This window comes from Urocampus carinirostris, chromosome 13 (genome assembly GCF_059441175.1).
Source record: "Urocampus carinirostris isolate Australia breed hairy pipefish chromosome 13, RoL_Ucar_1.0, whole genome shotgun sequence".
NCBI classification, from domain to species: Eukaryota; Metazoa; Chordata; class Actinopteri; order Syngnathiformes; family Syngnathidae; genus Urocampus; species Urocampus carinirostris.
In genome coordinates, this window is record NC_142361.1 from 641,140 (window position 1) to 665,156 (window position 24,017).

The following is a 24,017-nucleotide window of genomic DNA, read 5'->3' on the forward strand; positions in this document are numbered from 1 at the left end:
AGGGGCATCTGTTCACGACTGCAATTATCTAAAATATTAAAGATACAAAAAACGGGTCATCACTCAACAGGCCGCACCTCGTGGCGTGTTTGCATCAAAACACGTTGCATCATCGTTTCAAGCTGTATTGCTTTACTTCTTATTAGTGCTTTTTTTAATATACATCATTTAGCACAACTTATATATCTTTATATACAAAAATAATTTGTGAAAGCAGCTCATATGTCTAGCAAAATATGCATTTTTTATCCAACTGAAATTGGGCACATCTTACCCTTAGCGCTTACAAATTCACTGAAGCTACGACAAGCGCTGAAGCCCATAAAGTGCCAAACGAAAAAGACAGTCGCAGACGCCCATGACTTAACAACTGAATGAGGTACCGGAATATTAACAGTAATACAACAAAAACACAGATTTTGTGAGAATTCAAAAAAACATTCAAAACAATCGAATTTCAACTCTGTTACATTTGGCTATTTGAAAAAAAACACATGTTTAGTGGTAGTTCATGTATATTGTCATTCAAATCAATATGTTTATTGGATTCCAATAAGTGAAGTTTTTTACTACTTGGTAGCACTAAATAACACAAGCTGTCCATTTTCAGACAGGGACAAAAAAAAATCCATATATATCAATCCGCAAGGAGTTAATTGTTTAGTCCTGGTTTAATTATTTTAGTTTGTTTCTTTAAAATAGTTTTTTTATAAGTCTAACACCTTAAAAAAGAAATGTCAAATGAGCAAATGGTTCTTCTTTGATATTACTGTTGTCGTGAAATTCGGTGGTCAATCAATTATTTGTTAAAATTTATTGACCAATTAAATTAAAAAACCGTTAATTATTTTCAAACACATTTTGCCTTTTTGGATTACCACATATGTTGTTAGATCATCATATCAGGAAAACATAGGAAAACCTTTTTAGTTAGTCTGAAGGGTTGGCTACACACATCTGGAAATCTATCCTTTTTACTGTGTTTGATAGTTCAATATACTTTAACTAAGACACACATACTCTCAGATTAATTAATTAATTTATTTTTTACTAATCATCGACAGGATGAACGTAAAAAGAACACAAAATAAACAAGGATAAGAAAATAAAACAAAGAAAGATATAAGTCGGTCTGGTGGGTCGTCCGAGGGGAGTCGTAAATCCAGGACCATCTACTGAAACCAACCATGTAAGATACTGTATATGCTCCAAAACACACAACAATACCAGCTGATTTAAAAAAATATGCTAAAAAGCATGTCTGTAGATATTTACTGTGTTCTAGAATAAGACCCTAAAGTAAAGGTGCGCAACGCCACTCCTGATACATTTTTATGCACCATTAATATGCACAAGTGAGCACATTTTTTAATTGACTTTTGGAAAGAGAAGTCAAACATTTAAAACTCTTTCAAAATGTCCAAAGAATTGGCCAAAGGAAAATGCACAGTTGCAGAGTTTTTTCAGCTGTTAACTTGTGGTCTCCCTTTGTCCACTTTTCGAAACGGCTAGACCTACCCTGAAGAAAATGTGTAAAATACAATATTTAGTTTTTCAGATTGTGATCAAATTTGCAGGGATTCAAGCTCTTGCCGCACCTGTCAACCAGCTAGGATGTCCATGCTACACTCATCTGCAGCTATTTATAAAAAAGAATAAAAAATAAAATAAAATCAGGCGAGAATAAAAAGCTTCTATTTCTGTGTGTTCCAAATCAGATGACTCGATTTTATAGCACTTGCAGTGATTTTTTTCAGATTGGGATTAAACTTCAGAGTGTTACCTTTCAAAACAGACCAAAACTGTCCATATTTTCTAAAAGCATATGAGCACACTGGGGAGATGACCAGCATCAATGCGAATTAAGTTGCTAATTTTTAAGCTGTTCATGTGGGGGCAGGATGATAATTAGCAAGGGTTCATGCGTCATCATTTGGTGGCAGGATCCACTTTTGATCTCCATTAACAAACCCGTTTTTCACACTCATTAAGCTTTTTGTTTTGTTTTCCTGTCAGAAACCAGAAACGGAGACAGGACACACTTGCGTTTGTTTATCTCAGTTTTATTGAGAAGGAGGAAAAAGGCTTGCACCCACGATCCGGTGATCGGCGCCCACGGGGAGCAGATCGCTCGGAACCTGGAAGTGGCACTTCCGTAGCAAGCGATGGCGGTGTCGAGGGCGGAAAAACAGGTCGGTAGCCGGGACGGTAGCGCAGAAACATAGTCAAAAACAGAAACGGGTCGAAGCCGGGAAACAGACGGGAGGCAAAAAACAGGAGGACGTCCCAGGAAAGAGGCTCCTGGGAGACCATAAAGCGTGTGGCCGTCTCTAGTTCTCGGTTAATCTGGTCAGACTGTCCGTTTGACTTGGTGAAATCCGGACAAGAGGCTTATCAAGGCCCCTAGAAGTCGGCAGAACTCTTTCCAAAAGCCGGATACAAATTGAGGACCTCGGTCTGAAACAATATCCTTCGGAATGCCATGAATCCTGAAAACAAGAAGCTGGATTGCCTGTGCTGTTTCTTTGGTGGAGGGGAGTTTTGGCAGGGCCACGAAGTGGACCATCTTACTGAATTGATCCACGATAGTAAGGATGGTCGTCATCCCCTCCAAAGCAGGAAGCCAAGTTACAAAGTCCATAAATATGTGGGACCAGGGACGATTGGGGACAGGCAAGGGCTGAAGCAGGCCGATTCGATGACTTGTTCCTGGAGCAGGTCTGTTAGGCCTTAACATTCTCTCGAGCGTCATTCATCAAGGATGGCCACCAGAAACGTCGGGACAGGAAACTACTGGTCCTGGCTGCCCCCGGGTGGCAGGACAAGGGGGAGTCGTGCCCCCATTGGAGAACCTCAGATCGGCGATCCTCCGGGACGAACAGACGTCCTTCAGGAGAGGTGCTGGGCCCCGGTTAGTCCCGGAGTGCCTCCCTGACCCTGTCCTCAATGTCCCAGGGGAGTGTGGCTACTACGCGGGAAGCAGGGAGGATAGCGGCCGGACCCCGAGGCTGGCTGTCCCCCCTTCTGGAACTGACGGGAGAGGCCATCAGGCTTGACATTATTGGACCCCGGGCGGTAGGAAATGGTAAAATTGAACTGGGTGAAGAACAGCGTGATTGCTGTGGATTCTGGCGCTTAGCCGAGCAAATGTATTGCAAGTGCTTGTGATCGGACCATACCAGGAACGGAACCAAAACACCCTCCAGCCAGTGCCACCATTCCGCCAACGCCAGCTTAACGGCCAACAGTTCTCGGTCTCCCACTTCGTAGTTACACTCAACAGGGGAAAAGAAGGCGCAGGGGTGCATCTTGTGGTCCTCTGCCGACCTCTAAGACAATACTGCCACAACCCCAACATCCGAGGCATCCACTTCCACGACAAGTTGACGCCCAGGGTCAGGTACCTGGAGGCGGAGGAAAGTGGGCCTTGAGGTCGGCGAAGGCATCGTTGGCCACTGTTGACCATCGGAATGGCTCCTTGGGACGAGTGAGGGCCGTGAGGGGAGCCACCACCGAATATAGATCCTAATGAATCGACTGTAGAAGTTGGTGAACCCAAGGAACTGTTGGAGTTTCTTGAAGCAGTCGGGTAGGGGCCAGGAGGAGACTGCCGACACCTTGGCGGGGTCCATTTGGAGCCTCCCCTCCGCCACGATATACCCCAGGAAGGCCACAGTCTTGGCGTGGAACTCACACTTTTCCGCCTTGACGAAGAGCGAACTCTCCTGGATGCGACGAAGGACGAGCTGGACGTGCTGCGTGTTTTCTTCCAGGGAAAATTCAGGATATCATCCAGTGGGACGAAAACAAACCGGTTAAGCATGTCACGCAGCAAGTCGTTGATAAGGGACTGGAAGACGGAGGGGGCATTGGTCAAGCCGAAGGGCATGGCCAAATACTCGTAGTGCCCCATAGGGGTGTTGAATGCCATCTTCCACTCGTCGCCCTCCCGGATACGAACCAGGAGGTAAGCGTTGCGGAGGTCTAGTTTGGAGAAAACCATGCCCCCTGAAGCAGTTTGAAGGTGGAGGAGAGCAGTGGTAAGGCGCATGAATCCGTCCTTCTTCCCCACGAAAAAGAACCCCGCTCCTGCCAGCGACGATGATGGCCGTATGATGCCCGCTGCCAGATATATATTCCTCCATGATTTGCCTCTCGGGTGCTGACAGGGAGTAGAGACGGACCTGGGGAGGGGTGGAGGTCTATCAATCGGACACCTCCTATGTCCGACGAGCTTTCCCTGTTAACGGGCATGAAGCGACCCAGTGTCCATTTCCTCCACAATACAGGCAGAGTCCCTCTGAGAATCGCCACTGATGCTCCTCGGCGGACAGCGACGTGCGATCCACCTCCATGGCCTCGTGGTGAGTCGAGGCCATTGGCCGAAATGCTGGGGAGCTGCCCACCTCTCTGGACGAGCAAGCAGATGACCGATCCGGGCGTCCTCTTTCCTGGCGTCAAGCCTGGACTTGGCGATCGATCTGAGTAATGACCTCGTCGAGACTGGACGGCGGAGCGTGGTATAATTATTCGTCCTACATATAATCTGCCAAGATGTCGAGGTAGGCGTCCACTAACGCCTCAGCGTTCCAATTACTCTGGCTCGCTGGTATCCGAAAATTGATCGAAAAGTCGGTGATCGAACGCTTTCACTGCCGTATCTTCATCAGAGATCTCAACGCGCCGGGTGATGAGGATTCCGTGTGGAACACTTTGAGGATCTCCTGTGCCAGGATATCAAACGAGGAGCACGCCTTGATCCTCGTTCCAATTCTGCTCTCCCGGACAAGTGGTTGATGGTAAAAGCCACCTTGGCCGCGTCTGACGCGAAGTTTCGGGGTTGCAGGTCAAAAATGATTCGGCAGTTTACAATGAATTCGCGTACCTGAGCGGGATCGCCACAAAACCTCTCAGAAGCGCCCACTCAAGGCTCCGTCGCTCCGATGGCGGGCGCGTTTGTTAACTGAACAGGCGGGGAGCGCGGTGACACTCTTGGAAGGGAATACCCGGGGGTGGAGCCAATGACGTCAATCGTTCTGATAGAGGCTCTGACAGTTTTGCCACTTGTTCATGCTGCTGTTCTAAGAGGTTTTGATGTTGCCGAACTTGTTGCAGGAAAGTAGCGACTCGTTGGATCGCGCCTTCGGCCCAATGCAATTGTTGCAAGGCGGAGGGAGTTCCCGCATTGCCTCGATCCCTGCTTGGAGAAACCTCCGCTGGGTCCATTTCTGGTCAGACCGTACTGTCAGAAACCAGAAATGGAAACAGGACCCACTTGCGTTCGTTTCTCTCAGTTTTATTGGGAAGGAGGAAAAGGCTTGCACCCACAATCCGATTCCGTAACGAGCGATGGCGGTGTCGAGAGCAGAAAAACAGGTCGGTAGCCGGGACGGGAGCGCAGAAATGTGGTTCGAAAACAGAAACGGGTCGAAGCCGGGAAACAGACGGGAGCAAAAAACAGGAGGAAGTCGGAGTCGGAGGGCTTGCCTAGCGTAAGCTGAGGTTCGCAGACGTTCTGACACCCGGTGACAGGAAGACGGGGGGTTTAGAAAGTGACAGGGAGCTAATCAGCGTCCGGGGCTGTTGGCGCCAAAGAAGCGGGCACAGATGCCTCGCACCAGTAATCATGACATTTCCCGACCCCCCGACTGGGTGGACACCCGTTAAGAGATGGAGCGAGGCTCCCTTTATTGGCCTGTAGTATATTCATAAACATATTAAATTATGTGTAGGATGCCTAAAAAAATTGATGAGTCTATTGAGACATTTTGTGTCCGAGCGCATGCCGACATATCTTGTTTAACATTGCTAATGTTTTTCATCAAAATGAGAATAAAACCAATGGATACAAAAATTAGACCATGGAAATAATAGAAAAATACTAAAGTATGAATACTACAACATACTACAAAATAAAACTAAAATAATACTATGAAATAATACAGAAATACTCAAAAAATCTGCAGAAAACAATAAAAATACCACAAAAATAGTCTAGATATAATTCAATGAATTCTGCTATTATGCTTCAACAATGCACGCGTACCTTGGCTTTGTCACACTAGTTTACAAACATGGAAAGGGCACTATAGGTGTTGGGTAACAATTGACTTCAAAACAGAAGACAAAAAGAAGTAAGTACTGTATGTATAAAAACAGAAAAATGAGCCAAATTTGGACTTACTTGATTGAAATCAATTGCTCTGAAGAAGAGTGCATCTTTTAAATGACTGCGGATCTTCTGCTTTTTGTTTTTCTTATTTAAAAAAAGCTAAAATTGTTTTGTATTTTACAATTTTTGGTCGATCTGTGAATATTCTATCTTATGTGTGGTGTCGTGTAATACACTCCCCTTCCTGCGGTGTCGCTGTATACTAATGCGCAGCCTTGTACTTGTGCTTGAGAACTACCGAGGAAGAAGTTAAGTAAACACTCTATGAATGTACCGTCCGTGCCTGTCTCTGAATCCGACTGCAACCCTACTACATACACAACATTATGCTCATGTGTTTTTTAGGAATCCCCTGCCAAACAAAAGGAATTTCTGTTTACTAAATAATTTGGTGCAGAACGTTTTATTATTATTATTGATAATATATAATTAAAAAACTCAGTGAGCCGAGCCAAAAGAGACTGTTTTCTAAATAGCTGTCTCTTTGGTTTCGACCAATAGGGGGCTGTAACGCCATAATGACAAGCCACCAGAGCAGGTGTGTTGGCGTCATTTTTATGCACAAAAAAAGAGTCAGACTGCCAAGAAACATGGCAATAATTTTCAAGCACTTTATCGAAAATTCAAGCATTTTCCTGACCTTGAAAACATCATTAAACTTTTGCAAGCATTTGCAAGGATTTTCAAGTACCCGTATGGGCCCTGTGCTCTCTTAGTTTAAGTCTGTTTTTGTTACTGACAGGCACACTTTTAGCACCTCTCCCTACCTTGCCTGCAGCTGCATCTTGCTTGCTACATAAATCTATGCGACTACCACTACCAGAACCTAAAAATGACATAGACAAATAGAAAGTGCAGCCACAAGTTTCTCACAAGCAGAAGAGGACACGTGACATAATTTGCAATGCATTGTTCGCGAAAGTACTCATGGATGTTACAGCGTAGCGTATCAGGTAATTTGTAAGTTATTATCTTCTTGGTGCCCTTGTTTCAAAAAACGGTATAATTCTTCTTTACGGACCTGAACTACAGTGGCATGGAAACTTCCAGTGGATTACAATGAAAAGAATAAGCTAACGTGTCTGCCTGAACTGTTCGAGCTTTTGGAAAGTGACTCTGAAAGTGAAGAAAATGAACCCTTTTACGGAGATTTAGCGAAGCTGTTCTGGTCAGAAACAGAAAATGACTATTCTGAAGGTTACGTGTGATCTGGATTGCAGGAAAAAAATGTGAGCACCAAACTCTATTTTGTTTCAGCTCTTTTTAAAAAATTATGCTTTATCTGTATGTTTTACATTGTAATCAATACAAATTATGTTTGTTTCCATTGTATTTTCAAATACACACACTTGTATGCTTGTCTGTGTAGTTGTAACACAGCCCCAGCAAAGGGCACCCGCGCACTATTGGGCGGTGCACCCTGTGAAGTGTTAAATACCGAAATAGAACCTACAACGGAGACCGCGCCTTTTAACAAGGTGCTCTCTAAGCTCGTGAAAATGCAGAAGTCATTTCTTAAGTAGCTCGCATGTTGAGAAAGTGCGAGCACCAAGGGTTTTAGTGCTACACGCTGATAGAGGGCAGCAACCCCCTTAACCTTCTACGCCTTGCAAATTTTCATTTTTCAAAGCCTTCAGAGTATCCCCTGTGTGAGGGGGGCCGTTGATGAGATCACGCGTGAATGTCCTCCTGCTGCCGTTTCCTGACGTGTTACCTTAATTATGTTGCCAAGTATGTTCAATGGTTATATTATCAATTTATGGCCACTTTTTCCAGCCCATTAATCCCGCTGTTAAAACAGGCTTACTGCGCTTGCTCTGGAGCATGAAAAGCTGTGCCAACATTGCCTGAGGCTGCCCCCATTTCCCCCCTCTCTTTTTCTTTACATTTAAAAACCCACAACATCTAGTTCACAGGTGTCAAGCAGGCTGCCCAGAGGCCCGATCAGGCCCGCCTAGGGTTTTAATCCAGCCCGCTGAAAGCTGATCTGATGAGCCAAGGTGGGGTCGGGGGGCTGCTCTGTATGCTCCCTTGATATTTGTATAGGCCAAGTCCAATGTGTTCCTACCTCTTGTAGCAAAGTCGACATGCTGGTGAAATTGCGGGAGAACTGTTTTCATGTTGGCCTGGTTAAAGTCCCCAGCAGCAATAAAAATGCATTCGGTGTAAGCATGCTGCAGTTCACTCACAGTTCGGTGGAGAACGTCCATTGCCTCCTTTGTATTAGCGCTGGGGGACACGTACACGGCAGTAATGATAGTAGCGCTAAACTCCCTGGGGAGGTAGAAGGGTCTGCAAATCATAGTCAAAAGCTCAATGTCCCGTGAGCAGTGATTCGAGATTATCCTTGCATTTCTACACCAGTTGTGGTTGGTGTAAATGCATAGTCCGCCACCCCTGTTCTTACCGGTGAAATCGCCGCTCCTATCAGCGCGGAATGCAGTTAGCCCCACAATGCAAACAGCGTCAGCCGGAATAGATGAGTATAACCATGTCTCCGTCAGAATTATAGCGCAGCAGTTCGTCATCTCGCAGTTCGATGCTAGTTCCAGTTGTAGATGGTCCAGATTATTGTCCAGAGAGCGAACGTTGGAGAGGAATATGAATGGGAGAGGCGTTTTGAAGGGTTTAGTCTTTAGCCTAGCTGTTAGCCCGGCCCGACAACCTCGCTTCCTCCTCCGGTCACACGCCTTCTCTTGCCACTCTGCTTCGCTGCTTCGTAGGCCGCTGGGTCTTGTTGGCGTAGCACTCCAGAGTGGTCGTAGCAACGAGCACTTGATTTCTGGATGATCGCATATCCAGCATAAACCTGCGATCGTATATTGCAGTTTGAGTTGACTGTGTTCGCCATCAAAAACTGAGTCGAAGACTGGGTTTTATGACCAAAATGTAAAAAACTGTAGCGAGCCGATGTAGCCGCAGCCGAACAGGGCGCCGCCATCTTGAGCTGTCACATCAGGTTTGACGGAAACCTCAAGCTTGGTAGCGCGCGATTTTAGTTCAGATTTGCTGCAGTCTTGTTTAAGTAATCTAATTTTATCAGTAAAGCAAGGCGTCCGTAGCATTAAAATCGTTCATGAAGGAGTCAATAGGGCTTTTATATAAAGGAAACGATGCAACTACCCTTGGAAGAAGATCAGAGAGTTAAAAAGTTTTTTTTTATCACAACATTTAGCCAGTACTTCAAAAATAACTAAATCAAGTGGACATATATCAAAGTGTTGGCACTTTTTTTCTTGCACTTCTCTCAGTGTAGGATATAAGCCTGAATTGGCCCGTGGGCCGCATGTCTCTCTCTCTCTTTTCTCTCTCTCTCTCTGTCTCTCTCTCTCTGTATTTCTTCTCTCTTTTCCTCTTTTTATCTCCCTCTGCTACTCCTTCTCCCTCTCTGTCTCTCTCTCTCTTTCTTTCTCTCTTTCTCTCACACACACACACACACACACACACACACACACACACACACACACACACACACACACACACACACACACACACACACACAGACACACACACACACACACACACACACACACACACACATTCTCTCTTTCTCTCTTATTCCCTCCGCACTCTCTCTCTCTCTCTCTCTCTCTCTCTCTCTCTCTCTCTCTCTCTCTCTCTCTTGTTATATGTCCTCTCTCGCTCTTTCCATTTCTCTCTCCATCTCTGTCGCTGTCTCTCTGTTCTTTCATTCTGACTTCCTCCCTTTTTTCCCTTTCCCTTTTCTTGCTCTTTCTTTCTCTCTCCCTTCTTTCTACTTCCAATAATTAACGTGGTAGCAACATGCTAACAACATAGTTATAAAACATAAAAGTGGGTGCCCTTTGCGCTGATAAGTAGCAAAAAGTAGTTAGAAGCTTGGAAAAGGTTGGAGGCCCCTGCTCTAGGCATTTTTTCAATTGAAGTTGATGGCTCATTTCAATCATTTCATTGCGAGTGATCCAAAAAGTGTGAATAGGTGCGCTCGCACACGTATGACAGAGGCGGAAAAACTGCTGCAGTAATTGTCTAACCTTTAAGGCAGACGGGAGGTTCTCATTAAGCCTGATGGATAATGATGGCGTTGCTACGTGAATCACCCGTATAATGAAACAATACAACAACCTTGGCTGGTAATGGCAGGGGGGCAGGGGGGGACGGGTGGTCGCAACAGAAGGTTGACAACCCGGAGAGGGCTGCGAATTTTCTGGGATAACGACTCCCCTCGGCCGCCTCTTCTTTCCCCGGTGTCGACCCAATTCCGCACATGGGCCCAGGTCACGCCCGGGTGTCAGTGATGTTGGTGACATCTCGCTTTTGATTGGACCCCCTCTGTGTTGCTAAATTGGCAGCTGTTGCCATAAAGCTAATGAGCGGTCGTGCTGAGCTTTTTGTATGCAAATAAGCTTACACTTGTTTGCCGTTATTTTTAGTAAATTTCAGAAAAGAAAATGTTGGGCTCTTTGCAGACTTATGCAATGATAGATAAGTTGATGAATAAAATTATAATGAAAATTATAGAATAAAATTTGAATTAAAATTATAATTAAAATTAAAGTTGAAATTAGAATTATAATTAGAATTGTCTTTATAGTAAGTGATATCAACGTTTTGAAACTGGATGTGACAAGACAAGACAATGACTACTTGCCTGTTTGACCTGCTTCCGGGTTCGCTGATTAAAAGTCTTTTTGGGGCCCTTGGACTTTCAGTTCTAAATATTATAAATATATCACTCTCCTCAGGTGTTGTTCCAGCGGCTTTCAAGTCCGCTGTTATTAAACCTACACTGAAACGACCCAACCTTGATCCAGAAAGCTTATGTAATTATACACCTGTGTCAAACCTACCGTTTCTTTCTAAAGTACTTGAAAAAGTTGTGGCTCAGCAGCTGAATGATTTTATACACAAGAACTATTTTTTTGAATCAATCCAATCAGGATTCAGGGCTAACCACTCTACGGAGACAGCCCTGATTAAGGTAACAAATGATCTTCTACTGGCAATGGACTCCGGCGCTTCATCACTCTTGCTGCTGTTGGAACTTAGTGCTGCTTTTGAGACTGTGGACCATAATATCTTACTAGAACAGTTGGAAAAATTGATTGGTCTCTCAGGAACCGTCCTCTATGGTTAAGATCCTACCTACATGAATAACCTTCATGTGCATGTCAAAATAAGTGCAATAATATTTAGCAACAGCAATAAAAAAGCAATATAATTCACAAGGTATAATATATATATATATATATATATATATATATGTATATATATATATATATATATATATATATATATATATATATATATATATATATATATATATATATATATATATATATATATATATATATATATATATATATATATATATATATATATATATATATATATATATATAGACCTATATATGCATTTCATTTATTGCAGTTTTGTGCAAAAGTATTTACTTTTAGTATATATTTTTTTCACAGGTTCATTTGGCAACAAGAAAAGAGCAATACACCCAAAACAGTCGCAGGATATATTTTCCCAGTTTTGTGCTTTCGGCTAGGGTTGTTATGGCCCTGTGGAACAAGTATCGCTAATTAAAATCGTAGAACATTATCTGAGACGGAAATTGAACCTAGGTCATACCTGTAATGGCGCTGACACCTTACCTTTAGACCACCAGTGGTATCGATGACATACAAAAAAAGCACAAATCACATACAATCAAGAAACACTGCATAGTCCATTCTGAAAACGGTATTTCTACTTCTTCACCTGTCGGTCAATAACATTGTGCTTGTATAGTATTTTGTTTAATAACTTTCTGTTTTTCACTATGACTCTTGTTTGAATCCCGTTGCATACAATGTAAAACAATTTGGGACACCGATCTTTACATATTGATTAATCATTCCTAAAATACAGATTTTTTTTTAAAAACGTACCCATGAATACTATGTGTATTTCCTATCTAATCCATCTTGTTATGCAGTATATATGGCACACCGAGTTCTAAGGCGCACTTTGTGATTAAGGGCTATACAAATAAACATGACTTGACATTCAAATGGGCAATATGGGTCTTTGTGTGTGCTTTATAGTCAAGTCAAGTCAAGTCACATTTATTTATATGGCCCTTAAACACAAAAATGTCTCAAAGGATTACAATTACACCATCACCTGATCTGAAACCAACATGCAGCGAAAGAAAAACTCAAAACCTCAGCGTGAAGAAAAAAAGAAACCTTGAGAAGATAGATAGATGTAACGGGTGTAATAATAACTTTAATAACAATAATGAGTATAAAAACGGGTACAATTTACCTGCAAATGAATGAGACACAACACAATGCGTGGTAAGCTTCTCTGCTGGCTTTGATCTCTATAAGGGGAATTATCATTTTAGCACAACATGCAAAACTAACATAAAAGGTGACAGAAACAAAACGAAAATAAATCCAAACAGCTTGACAACATCAATCACATTACTGTGCATGTTGAGAGATTTGTCAGCTGTGGTTTTAATGTTTAAAATTAACTTTTGGCGCAGCACCAAAACATCGTGTCTAACCGTTGACAGCCAAAAACCCCCACCTTCCTGTCACAAAGTCTAAAGCCAAACCAAACCTTACCACATACCAGCAGGTGGCACTGTTGGACTCATCATTGCAGGTCACTTATACAGAAACTATACAACATATTTCAGCAGGAATTTCAATAAAACAAAAGTTTTTATTACACCCGTTACATATAGATAGATAGACAGATAGACAGATGGATAGATAGATAGATAGATAGATAGATAGATAGATAGATAGATAGATAGATAGATAGATAGATAGATAGATAGATAGATAGATAGATAGATAGATAGATAGATAGATAGATAGATAGATAGATAGATAGATAGATAGATAGATAGATAGATAGATAGATAGATAGATAGATAGATAGATAGATAGATAGATAGATAGATAGATAAATAGATAGATAGATGGATAGATATATAGATGGATAGATGGATAGATGGATACTTTATTCATCCCCGTAGGGAAATTCACACTTCCAGCAGTATCCTTTTGTTGTTTATTAACAGATTAACAGGATGGCTTTGGGGTTCTGTGTTGTAGTTTAAAAACAGCGGAGTGGATGACGTCACACGCTAGTCCAAAAGACGTCCCTGCAGCAGATGGAAATCTTTGTGCTCAGGGTTACACCACCTCGTGTTCACGTAGATAGCGAATCCACCTCCTCTCCGCTTCCCGCAGGCTTTTGTGTCTCTGTCTAACAGCGCTGAAGCCGGGTAGCTCCGTATAGCTCCGGGTAGCTCCACGTTAGCGTCCGGGATGCTAGACGTGAGCCACGTTTCCGTAAAATCACAGCAAACTGCACTCCCTGTACGCTTTGATATTTTTCACCAGCACAGCCAGTTTGTCTGTCTTATTTGGTCGAGAGTTCACATTTACCATGATTACGGACGGTACCCTCATGATGCCGGCACGAGAATTCTTCAGGGCAAGGAGTTGATTCATCGAATGAACACATTTTTGTGCGTTAAAACCCATAACAATAGGATAGAAAGTAATCCAAAGTGTAGTTGTCAAATGGGAGGAAAAACACCGAAGATAGAAGCAGACACTTAAAACAATAAATCACAAAAAGTGCGTAATAACACGGAGCTGCTGGAACGGCTGCCACTCGCGGCGGCACCTATGATGTTAAGAGAGAGAAGGGGCCTCACAAGTGATAATCACTTTTCCAGCATGACCAGGGTGGAATAGATTTAGCATTGGGTCACAGTAAACAAACATAGTAAAAATCAATAAAAGAGAACACTAGGTCACATGTTGAAATTTGTCCGGAAAGGGCATGACAGCAAAGATGCCTTAAGCCAGTAAAATAGTCCATAACAGCAACTACACAGCTTCCCATCTCTGCCGGCTGGTCGATGCAGGTGTTGACATGCTTCAGGTCAGACGCTGGTCCGCTGACTCAAATCGTCCTTCTCCCTCGTATCACCACCAGCCAGGTAGTCGAAAAAGACAGGACAATATAAAGTTTGAGGTTGGCATCAATCATAAGCTTTTGAATAGAAGTGTGTCTTAAGTCCAGATTTAAAAACTTCCACCGAGGTTGCAGATCTTATCTACGGAGGCAGAGCTTTCCACAGCACCGGGGCCCGGGTGGACAACGCTCTTAAGCCTGCAGACTTCTTCTTGGCTCCCGGAGTTACAAGTAGACAGGAATTTTCTGAGTGGAAGCTCCGTGCAGGAACATAGGGGAAATCAAATCTGAGAGATAAGAGGGTGCAAGTCCATGCAAACATTTGTATGTTAGTCAAGTCAAGTCAAGTCAAGTCATTTTTATATGTATAGCCCTTAATCAAGAAGAGCCTCAAAGGGCTTCACAGGTTATAACACGGACTATTTTTTTCAGACTATTATTACACCATACCCTGATCTGGAACCAACCAGCAAGGAAAAACTCAAAAAACCTAAAAGTCACATCTTAAGTAGAATGGGAGCCATTTGGCCAATACAGGAGTAATATGCTCAAAACTTTTTGTCTTAGAGCAGGGATCAGCATCTTATGGCACGCGTGCGCACGGCACAGTAATAATGATTTTTTTAAATGCGCATTTTTACCTGAAATGTAGACATTTTCATTGCACGCTTTCATTGCACGCTTTCATTGCTTAGCGGCTTTACAGTGAGCGTGTGTCCACGCGGTGCCTCGCAGAGGAGGAGAGATGTGAGTTTTAACCATCCCACAAAAACACCGGTCCATATTAGCAGGGGTCAGGGGAGTCAGATTTTGGCAGGTAAAATACCTACCTAAATAGTTTCTGAAATAAGATTTTATTGATGAATGGTATGGTAGCTGTCCATATTACTTCTTTTTTGATTGTAGTTCATTGTTGATGAAGAATGGTTGAAGTCATGGATGTCTACAGGCCTTTCCACATGTTGCTCACATTCATTTTTTAGTTTGTTGATGAACAAGAATAGTGGAAGATAAAATTGGTCACTTATACGATTTCAATGTATATCCATGTTGTATATTTGGACTGGTGTAAAATTACAGCTCTGTTGGATATTAAAAAATTATTGTGCAATTCAATAATCTTGGTGTGGCACACTGATTTACAAGGAAATTTGAAAGTGGCACTCCACACCGAAAAGGTTGCTGACCCCTGTCCTAGAGTCTTGCTGCCGCATTCTGAACCAGCTGCAAACTTTTGATGCTAGACATCGGAAGACCAAAAAGCAATACATTACAGTAATCAAACCAAGAAGTCATAAACGTATGTATTAGAACCTCTGCATCTGATTGGGACAGCGCCGAATGAATCTTCGCAATATTGCCGAGGTGGGAGAAAGCCATTCTAGTAATATTTTTCATGTGTAACTGAAACAACAGATTAGGATCAAATATAACACCTATATTTTTAACTGAGACACTATTGGTGATAATACATTTGTCTAGGTTCAGTTTTTTCTGGGATAAGGTGCAAAAAAATAAGTGACATCCATCTTTGAATCTCAGTGAGGTAAGCCTCCAGAGTTCTACAGCTTAACTGTCCAGTTGTCTCCAGTGGCAGATACAGTTGAGTGTTATTTGCATAGCAATGGAAACTAATATTATACTTGCAGAAAATATCACCAAGCGGAAGCATATGAATACTAAAAAGAAGTCGGCCAAGTATAGAGCCCTGTGGAACGCCACAGGGGAGATCAGAGAGTTTAAAGGTCGGATTGCCGTTATTAACACATTGCGTACTTCCTGACAGGTAGGAACTAAACCACGACAGTACAGTTCCCGAGATACTGATGCATTCCAGACAAACAAGTAATATGTTGTGGTCGACAGTATCAAAAGCAGCACTGAGATCCAGCAGCAGTAACATTGATGAGGCACCGGAATCCATTGCTAAAAGGATATCTTTGGTTACTTTAGCTAGGGCTGTCTCAGTAGATTAAGTTGCCCTTAATGCTGATTAGAGAGTTTCAAAAAAATCATTTTCTGACATGAAGTCACTTAGCTTCTGTGCAATGACATTTTCAAGTAATTTTCGCAAAAAATGGCAGATTTGACACTGGCCTATAATTACCTAGGCTTTCCGGGTCAAGGTTAGGTCGCTTAAGCGTGTGTTTAATGAAAGCAGACTTGAAGGCTACCGGAAGGATAGCGATGTATTGTTAACATTTAAAACTGAAGTTCTGAGGATCCCAAAAAGATCTTTCACCAGTAGAGCTAGAAACAGATCAAGCAGGAAAGTATTTCGTTTGGCCCTACTGACCATCTGTGTAAGACTATCAAGGGACAAAACATTGAAACTGGACAACGTTTTGAACAGCCTCCGACACGGTCCAGACCCCCGCATCTTTAAGGTAGGACGGGGTTGCGGAGCGTTTATTCCGGATGAGTTAAATCTTTTAATTAAAAAATACTATAAATAATTAGCAGATTAAGTAGCATTATTTTGGTTAAGTTGCTGTCTAGTAACAAAAATTTCGGATTATTTTTATGTATAACAATAATCTTAGAGAAAAACAATGCTTTAGCTGAGGCAAGAGCTCCAGCTTTGCAGTGTGCCATTTTTGTTCAAGTTTCCTGCAACCTTGTTTGAGTGACGTAGTTTCTTCCATAAACCAAAGTGTATGCTTTTTAGGTCGAAATTTATGCCGTAGGGGGGCCACAGAGTCAAGCACATTAACCAAGGCAGTATAGAAGTCGTTTGTAAGTCAACAGACCCAATGTACAAAGGGAAAGCTGCAGTTGCTGTGGGTAACAGTTATTTTAAAGCTAAGGCCGTTGCAGGGCGGATGTTGTGACTACTTAAGCCTAAATTTTCCTTTTCATGGTAAACATTAAACAACACCTCACACTTAACAAGATAGTCATGAGAGATGACATTGGGATACGGTAATGCTGTATCATTTGAGGCTACTACACCCCGGGTCAGAACTAGGTCTAGAGCAGGGGTGGCGAACAAGTTTGACAAAAAGAGACGAAAATTTTACCTGTGAGAGTCAAATAGCCATACCACGCGCTGACCTGCCATGACAGACGCACACAAACACACACAATTAAAAACATGTTATTTCCCATAACACATTACTCTCCTTACAATACAACAAAGTATTGTTCTTGTGTTGATTTAAAGGGAAAGTGTCCCCCCTCAATACACAGAAAAAACGTGAAATATATATATATATATATATATATATATATATATATATATATATATATATATATATATATATATATATCAAGGGCATTAGTTTTTGCTACTTATTAGCGCAAATGGTATAATGTCCTTAGTATTATGGTTAATTATACATGTAACGCAGCAATGATCCAAGACTCACGTCAGACGGTCATGCAGGGGGAATCTTCTGGGTTATTCGAGCCGATTTATTGAGCGTGAATCACAACGCGATTCAGTCACGTGAGCGCTAAAAACAGGGCCTCGTTTTCCTTCGGTCACGTGACATGAGGAAAAAACAAGACGGACCTCAGTACAGGCTCCATTTAACCATGCTAATTGCTAAGCTAATTGTAAAATCAAAGGTGGTTTACTTAAAAAATGGCAGTGCATGTTGGGTGGAGAGTCCAGTCGGCGACATATGCATGGGATTCATTGCGATGTTAGGACGGCAAGGGTTGATGATGAATGCACGGGAGTTGAGACTGTGTTGTCACGTTTGGGGATAGAACACACCTAGTGATGGCAGGATGAAGCCCTGTGAATGTGTCGAGTCTTTTGGGCCAATTGCTTCGCCAAAAGCCTGATCAATCTAGGCCTCATTTGATAGTTCATTTAGCAGTGCTGACATCTGCTGGTCATTTGATGTAACACAGTTGTTATGTGGTCAAGAGGCAAAAAGCTAAATATTGTCCGTATATTTGTCATGTTCAGTAACTTGATGTGCTTTTGTAACTGGGACACACATTTGATGGAGGGAATAGTGCATTTTATTGATTTTTATTGAGGAATAAAATCTCTGACATTTGTATCTACATATATTATATAATGAATTACTGTAATGCACTACTCTCCGGTCTCCCGAAGTCCAAAATCAAGAGGCTTCAGCTGGTACAAAATGTTGCAGCGAGGCTTTTAACTAAGACAAGAAAGTTTGATCACATTACCCCGATTTTAGCTAACCTGCATTGGCTCCCTGTTAGCTTAAGATGTGATTTTAAGGTTCTCTTGGTATTGTACAAAATTATGCATGGACCTGCACCCTTATATCTTTCAGATTTAATTTCCCCTATGTTCCGGTCCGGAGCCTTCGTTCTGAAAGCGCTGGTCTACTGGTGATTCAAAGAGCCAAGCAGAGTTCCGCAGGTTCGAGAGCATTCTCCATCCGGGCACCGGTGCTGTGGAATACTCTTCCCCCTGAGATCTGATCTGCAACCTCAGTGGAAATGTTTAAATCTAAGCTTAAAACACACTTCTACTCTATAGCATATGATTAATCCATATTTTTGTTGACAATATCTGTGTATTATTTGTTATTGCAACATCCATTGCAGCCTGGTCATCCTGGAAGGGGGATCAGCACATGTGCGGTCCCTTCTCAAGGTTTCTTCATTTTCCTCATGTTGAGGTTTTGAGTTTTTCCTTGCCCTCATGTAGGTTTTAGACCAGGGTATGGTGTAATAATAGTCTGTAATAAAAGTCTGTGGTTTGCAATAACCTGTGCAGCCCTTTGAGATTCCTTGTGATTAAGGGCTATACAAATAAGAATGACTTGACTCGACTATTATATTCTGTGCTACACGCGCACACAAAAGTGTGTGTGTATAAATATAGAGATGTAAGCTATGCTTAATTATACATGTCTGTTTATACCTTGTTGGGAGATATCTGTTCAAAATGCTCCCAAACTGGTGAAGTCAGATTCAGATTCAGATTCAGATTCAGATATACTTTATAATCATTCTAGTACACGTGTATACAGAACGAAATGTCGATACATCTGACCCGCACAGTTTCCTTGAATGTACAGATATAAATAAAATGTTGTATTGAGTTGGAGTATTGAAGTACTAATAATAAACTAAATAATTATGGCTATGTATAGTATTATACAGTAGTGCAATGAGTGCAAGAGAAGCAGCTAACCAGATTTGCAAAATGGGCAGTCAGGTAAACAAGTCACTGTACAGTAACAATAACACTGCAGTACGATAGTGCAGAGGAGAACAGATGTGCAAAGGAGTGGCTAGGTATAAAGAACTCCTAGTAGTGCAAAAAAACAAAACAAACAAACAGATGTACAGATTAGCAGCAGTGTAGACTTACTATGTGTCTGATTGACCATTTAACAGTCTCATGGCCAGGGGGACAAAACTATTGCAGAACCTGGTGGTCCTGCACCGTACACTGCAGTACCACTTCCCAGAGGCTAGCAGAGTGAACAGTCCATGATGGGGGTGAGAGGGATCCCTAATGATGTTCTTGGCTCGGGATAGGCAGCGCTTCTGGTCAATGTCCTGAATGGAGGGGAGAGAAGTCACGATGATTTTCTTTGCTGTCCTCATCACCCGCCTCACACTATCCCAGTACGAGGCACTGCAGCCTCCACAGCACACAGAGAAACAGCTGGTCAGGATGCTTTCTGTGGTGCCCCTGTAGAATGTGATGAGGGTGGGTGGGGGAAGGTGGGCTCTCCTCATCCTCCGCAGAAAGAACAGGCGCTGCTGTGCCCTCTTCACCAGTGATGCAGTGTTCACGGTCCAGGTGAGTTTGTTTGTGATGGGCACCCCTAGGAACTTGGTGCTGCTGACAACCTCCACAGCCTTGTTGTTGATGAGAAGTGGGGCATGGTTGGGCTGGTTTTTCCTGAAGTCGATAATGATCTCTTTAGTTTTTTCAACATTCAGGACCAGGCTGCTGTCTCTGCACCAGCCCACCAACTGCTCCACCTCCTCTCTGTAGGCCAGGTCGTCGTCGTCCCTGATGAGGCCCACCACTGTTGTGTCGTCCGCAAACTTCACGATGTGGTTTGTGGCCGACCTAGGGACGCAGTCGTGTGTCATCAGGGCGAACAGCAGGGGGCTCAGGACACAGCGTTGGGGGGAGCCCGTGCTGAGGGTGATGACATCGGAGATGTTCTGACCAATCCGCACTGACTGGGGTCTTCCAGTGAGGAAGTCCAGCAACCAGTTCCGCAGGGGGGTGTTGAAGCCCAGGAGTCTCAGTCTGTCTACCAGGTGTTGTGGGATGATGGTGTTGAATGCTGAACTGAAGTCCAGGAACAGCATCCACAAATGGGCGTTCTTCTCCTCTAGGTGTGTCAGGCTCAGGTTAAGCGCAGAGGAGATGGCATCCCCGGCGGAGCGGTTTTGTCCGGTTGGCAAACTTAAAGGGGTCGAGTGAGGAGGGGAGACTGGAGGTGATGTGTTCTTTAACCAGTCTCTCAAAGCACTTCATTATAATAGGAGTCAGTGCAACGGGCCGGTAATCGTTCAATGATGAGATCTGGGAATTCTTTCGCACTGGGATGATGGTGGCAATCTTGAAGCATGATGGTACCGTGGCTTGGTCTAGCGAGGTGTTGAAAATGTCTGTTAGGACACAATCCAGCTGATCAGCCCACTCCCTAAGGACCCGCCCTGGAATGTTGTCACGGCCTGGAGCCTTCCGTGTGTTGATCCTTCTCAGGGTCTTCCTCACGTCAGTTGAGTCCAGGAGGAGTGCTCTTTCGTCCTGATGTGGAACCGCTTTCGCTGCAGGGGTGCCATTTTTTTCCTCGAACCTCCCAAAGAAGTTGTTGAGGTCATTTAGGAAGTCCATGCTAGTGTCCCCCACTGGGGCGGTGGTTGCTTGTATCTGGTGATGGCCTGAATGCCTTTCCACATATCCCTGGTGTTGGTTGTGCTGAGGAAAAGGTCCTGGATTTTTTGACTGTGCGATGCTTTGCTAGTCTGATAGCACGGTTCAGGTTGGCCCTCGCTGATCTAGGTGCCTCCTCATCACCAGATTTAAAGGCAAGGTTCCGTGCCTTTAGCAATTTTTTTTATTTATTTATTATTATTCAGCCAGTATCAACCATCAACATGATATCTACCGGAAATCATTTTGTCACGCGAAGCTATCGACGTGATTCGTCGCCTTCGATCGGCACCGGGTTTTTAGACCCAACTGCTGTGTTGGGAGTCATTAGGTGACCAAACCCCCCAATTCCAACCCTTAATGCCGAGCGCCAAGCAGGGAGGCAATGGGTACCAATGTTGTAAGTCTTAGGTATGACTCGGCCGAGGCTTGAACCAGCGTCCTCCCAGTCTCGGAGCAGGCGCCCTACCATCTTGGCTACCGAGCTGGTAACTCTCTTTTCTTAGCATTTTTGCATTAGCAATTTGTATGGTAAGTCCTTCGCTTTTTGGGCCCCATTCTCAAGTTGTTGTCGAATCAACGCAGCAATAATCCAGGACTCATGACAGAAAGTAATTGGGGGAGTCCTCCTAGGTTTTTTGCGCCAACCACGCCCCCTTTTTGCGGGACATGACTTGCGACTCCAGATCCATTCGTAACATCACTGTGATTACAAAAATGAACCTATCCTTGCAAGTATTCTGAAATGAATCGCGAACGAGGGCTATGTCACTTAAAAATGTAATCATATATTTGTAGGCAACAGGGCCAGGGCAACCATACTGTGGAAGACTGCATGTTTCAACACATATGTGTCTTTTTTGTTGTTGGTGGTGGTTTTGGCTGTTACGGACAAGATTCCATTTGCCCGTCGTTGTTCCTTAAGGATTTAAGGAAACTCTAGCCACCTGAAAAAGAGCAGCCACATTTTCCACTACTGCTCGATTCAGATGTTTGAGTTGAGGAAAATTTGAAGTATTGTAAACAATAAGTCTGTACTACATAAAACAGTTAATCCTCCAGTTTGGTTCCCGTTGTTGCATGAAAAAATATTGGCAAAATATCAACTTTCTGCGTTAGAATGCCGCCATAAATGTTAGTTGCTCAGTACTTGGAGTTTTCTTTTTAAACCCATTACTTTTTCACATCTACTGTCATGAACCAGAACGGATACTCGGATCCAATTGCGTCAGTTTCAGAGTTTTTATTGACAAGGATCGTTGGAACAGGCTTGGGACGTCGGCTCCTGTTGGTCGAAAGCCTCTTCGGGCGGAACGGCAGCTCCGTGATGAAAAGCGTAAGGTGCAGCGTAGCGGGTAAGTCGGTGGCCGGGGCGGGAGAGTAGATCGTAAAACTTGTAACAGAAATAGGTCAGGCAACGAGAGGCAGTCATGAGTCAGGCAAGAGAAATCGTGGGTACCTTGTATTTTGGAGTCACACTCAGAGATACGAGGAGTACACTCGAACGTCCATCTCTGGACGCTGACAGCTTAAGTGGGGAACACCATCCAATCAGGAAGCGCACTCCAGCGCGCCAGATGATTACCCCAGGTGGCTCCACTTAGGTAATCGCGACAGAACCCCCCCCTCAAGGGACAGCCTCAGAAGTCCCCCAGAGAAAAAAAAAAGTAATCCAAGACACGTCACAGGGAAACATAGGTAATCCAAGGGAACACAAAGTCATTGGCAGAACACAAGTAATCCCAAAAGATACGTCACAGATAATCCAATAATGTGCGTCCAGTAGTCCCCTCTCAGAATTCCTCCGAATGGACGGACACCCCATCATCAGCATCTGGAGGGGCGGCAGCGGGTGGGTCCGCAGGTGGAAGAGTAGCAGCGCCGGACCCACGAGGACGACCACGGCGCGGCGCTGGTTGGTCTGGATGTAGTCGATGGAACTCCGCCACGAGAGATCGGTCCAGGATCTGCCCGCTGGGGACCCATGATCTCTCCTCCGGACCGTATCCCTCCCAGTCAACCAAGTACTGGAACCCCCGACCCCTGCGTCGGGAGCGGAGCAGGTGGCGCACCGTGTAGATAGGTTCCCCGTCCAGAACGCGCGGAGCTGGGGAAGGAGGTGGTATGGGTGCCAACGGGCTCTGGCTGACGGGCTTGATTCGGGAGACATGAAACGTGGGGTGCACTCTCATAGACCTTGGTAGGCGGAGACGGACTGCTGAGGAGTTGATAATCCTTTCAATAGGAAACGGGCCTAGATATCGAGGAGCCAGTTTCCTCGACTCAACCCTCAGTGGTAGATCAGCGGATGAAAGCCAAACAATCTGGCCCACCTGGTAATTCGGAGCAGGACTCCTCCGTCGATTAACCCCGACTGAATGAGCCTTGCCTGCCCGAAGGAGTGTGGCCCGGGCGTGAGCCCAGGTTCGCCGACAGCGGCGTGCGTTTTCCGTAGCGGACGGACAGGAGACTTCCACTTCCTGGCTAGGGAACATAGGAGGTTGGTAGCCATATACGCACTGGAAAGGGGACATACCCGTGGAGGAGCTAACCAGAGAATTGTGGGCATACCCCACCCATGCCAATTGACAACGGTTCACGAGAGACCATACAGCGAAGTGCTGTTTCCAGATCCTGGTTAACTCGCTCTGACTGACCGTTGGAATGAGGGTGGAACCCCGATGAGAGGCTAACTGAGGCACCCAGCAGACGACAGAACTCCTTCCAAAAAACGGACGAGAATTGGGGGCCCCGGTCAGAGACAACGTCCTGAGGGATGCCATGGAGGCGGAATACGTGTTGCTGAACCGCCAACGCGGTTTCCTTGGCGGAGGGAAGCTTGGGTAGTGCCTCGAAATGGACCATCTTGCTGAACCGGTCCACAATAGTAAGTACGGTCGTCATCCCCTCAGATACTGGCAATCCCGTCACAAAGTCCAAGGCGATATGGGACCACGGCCGGCGGGGAACCGGTAGAGGATGTAACAGACCGGCCGGACGTTGGTGAGAGGCTTTTTTCTGGGCACA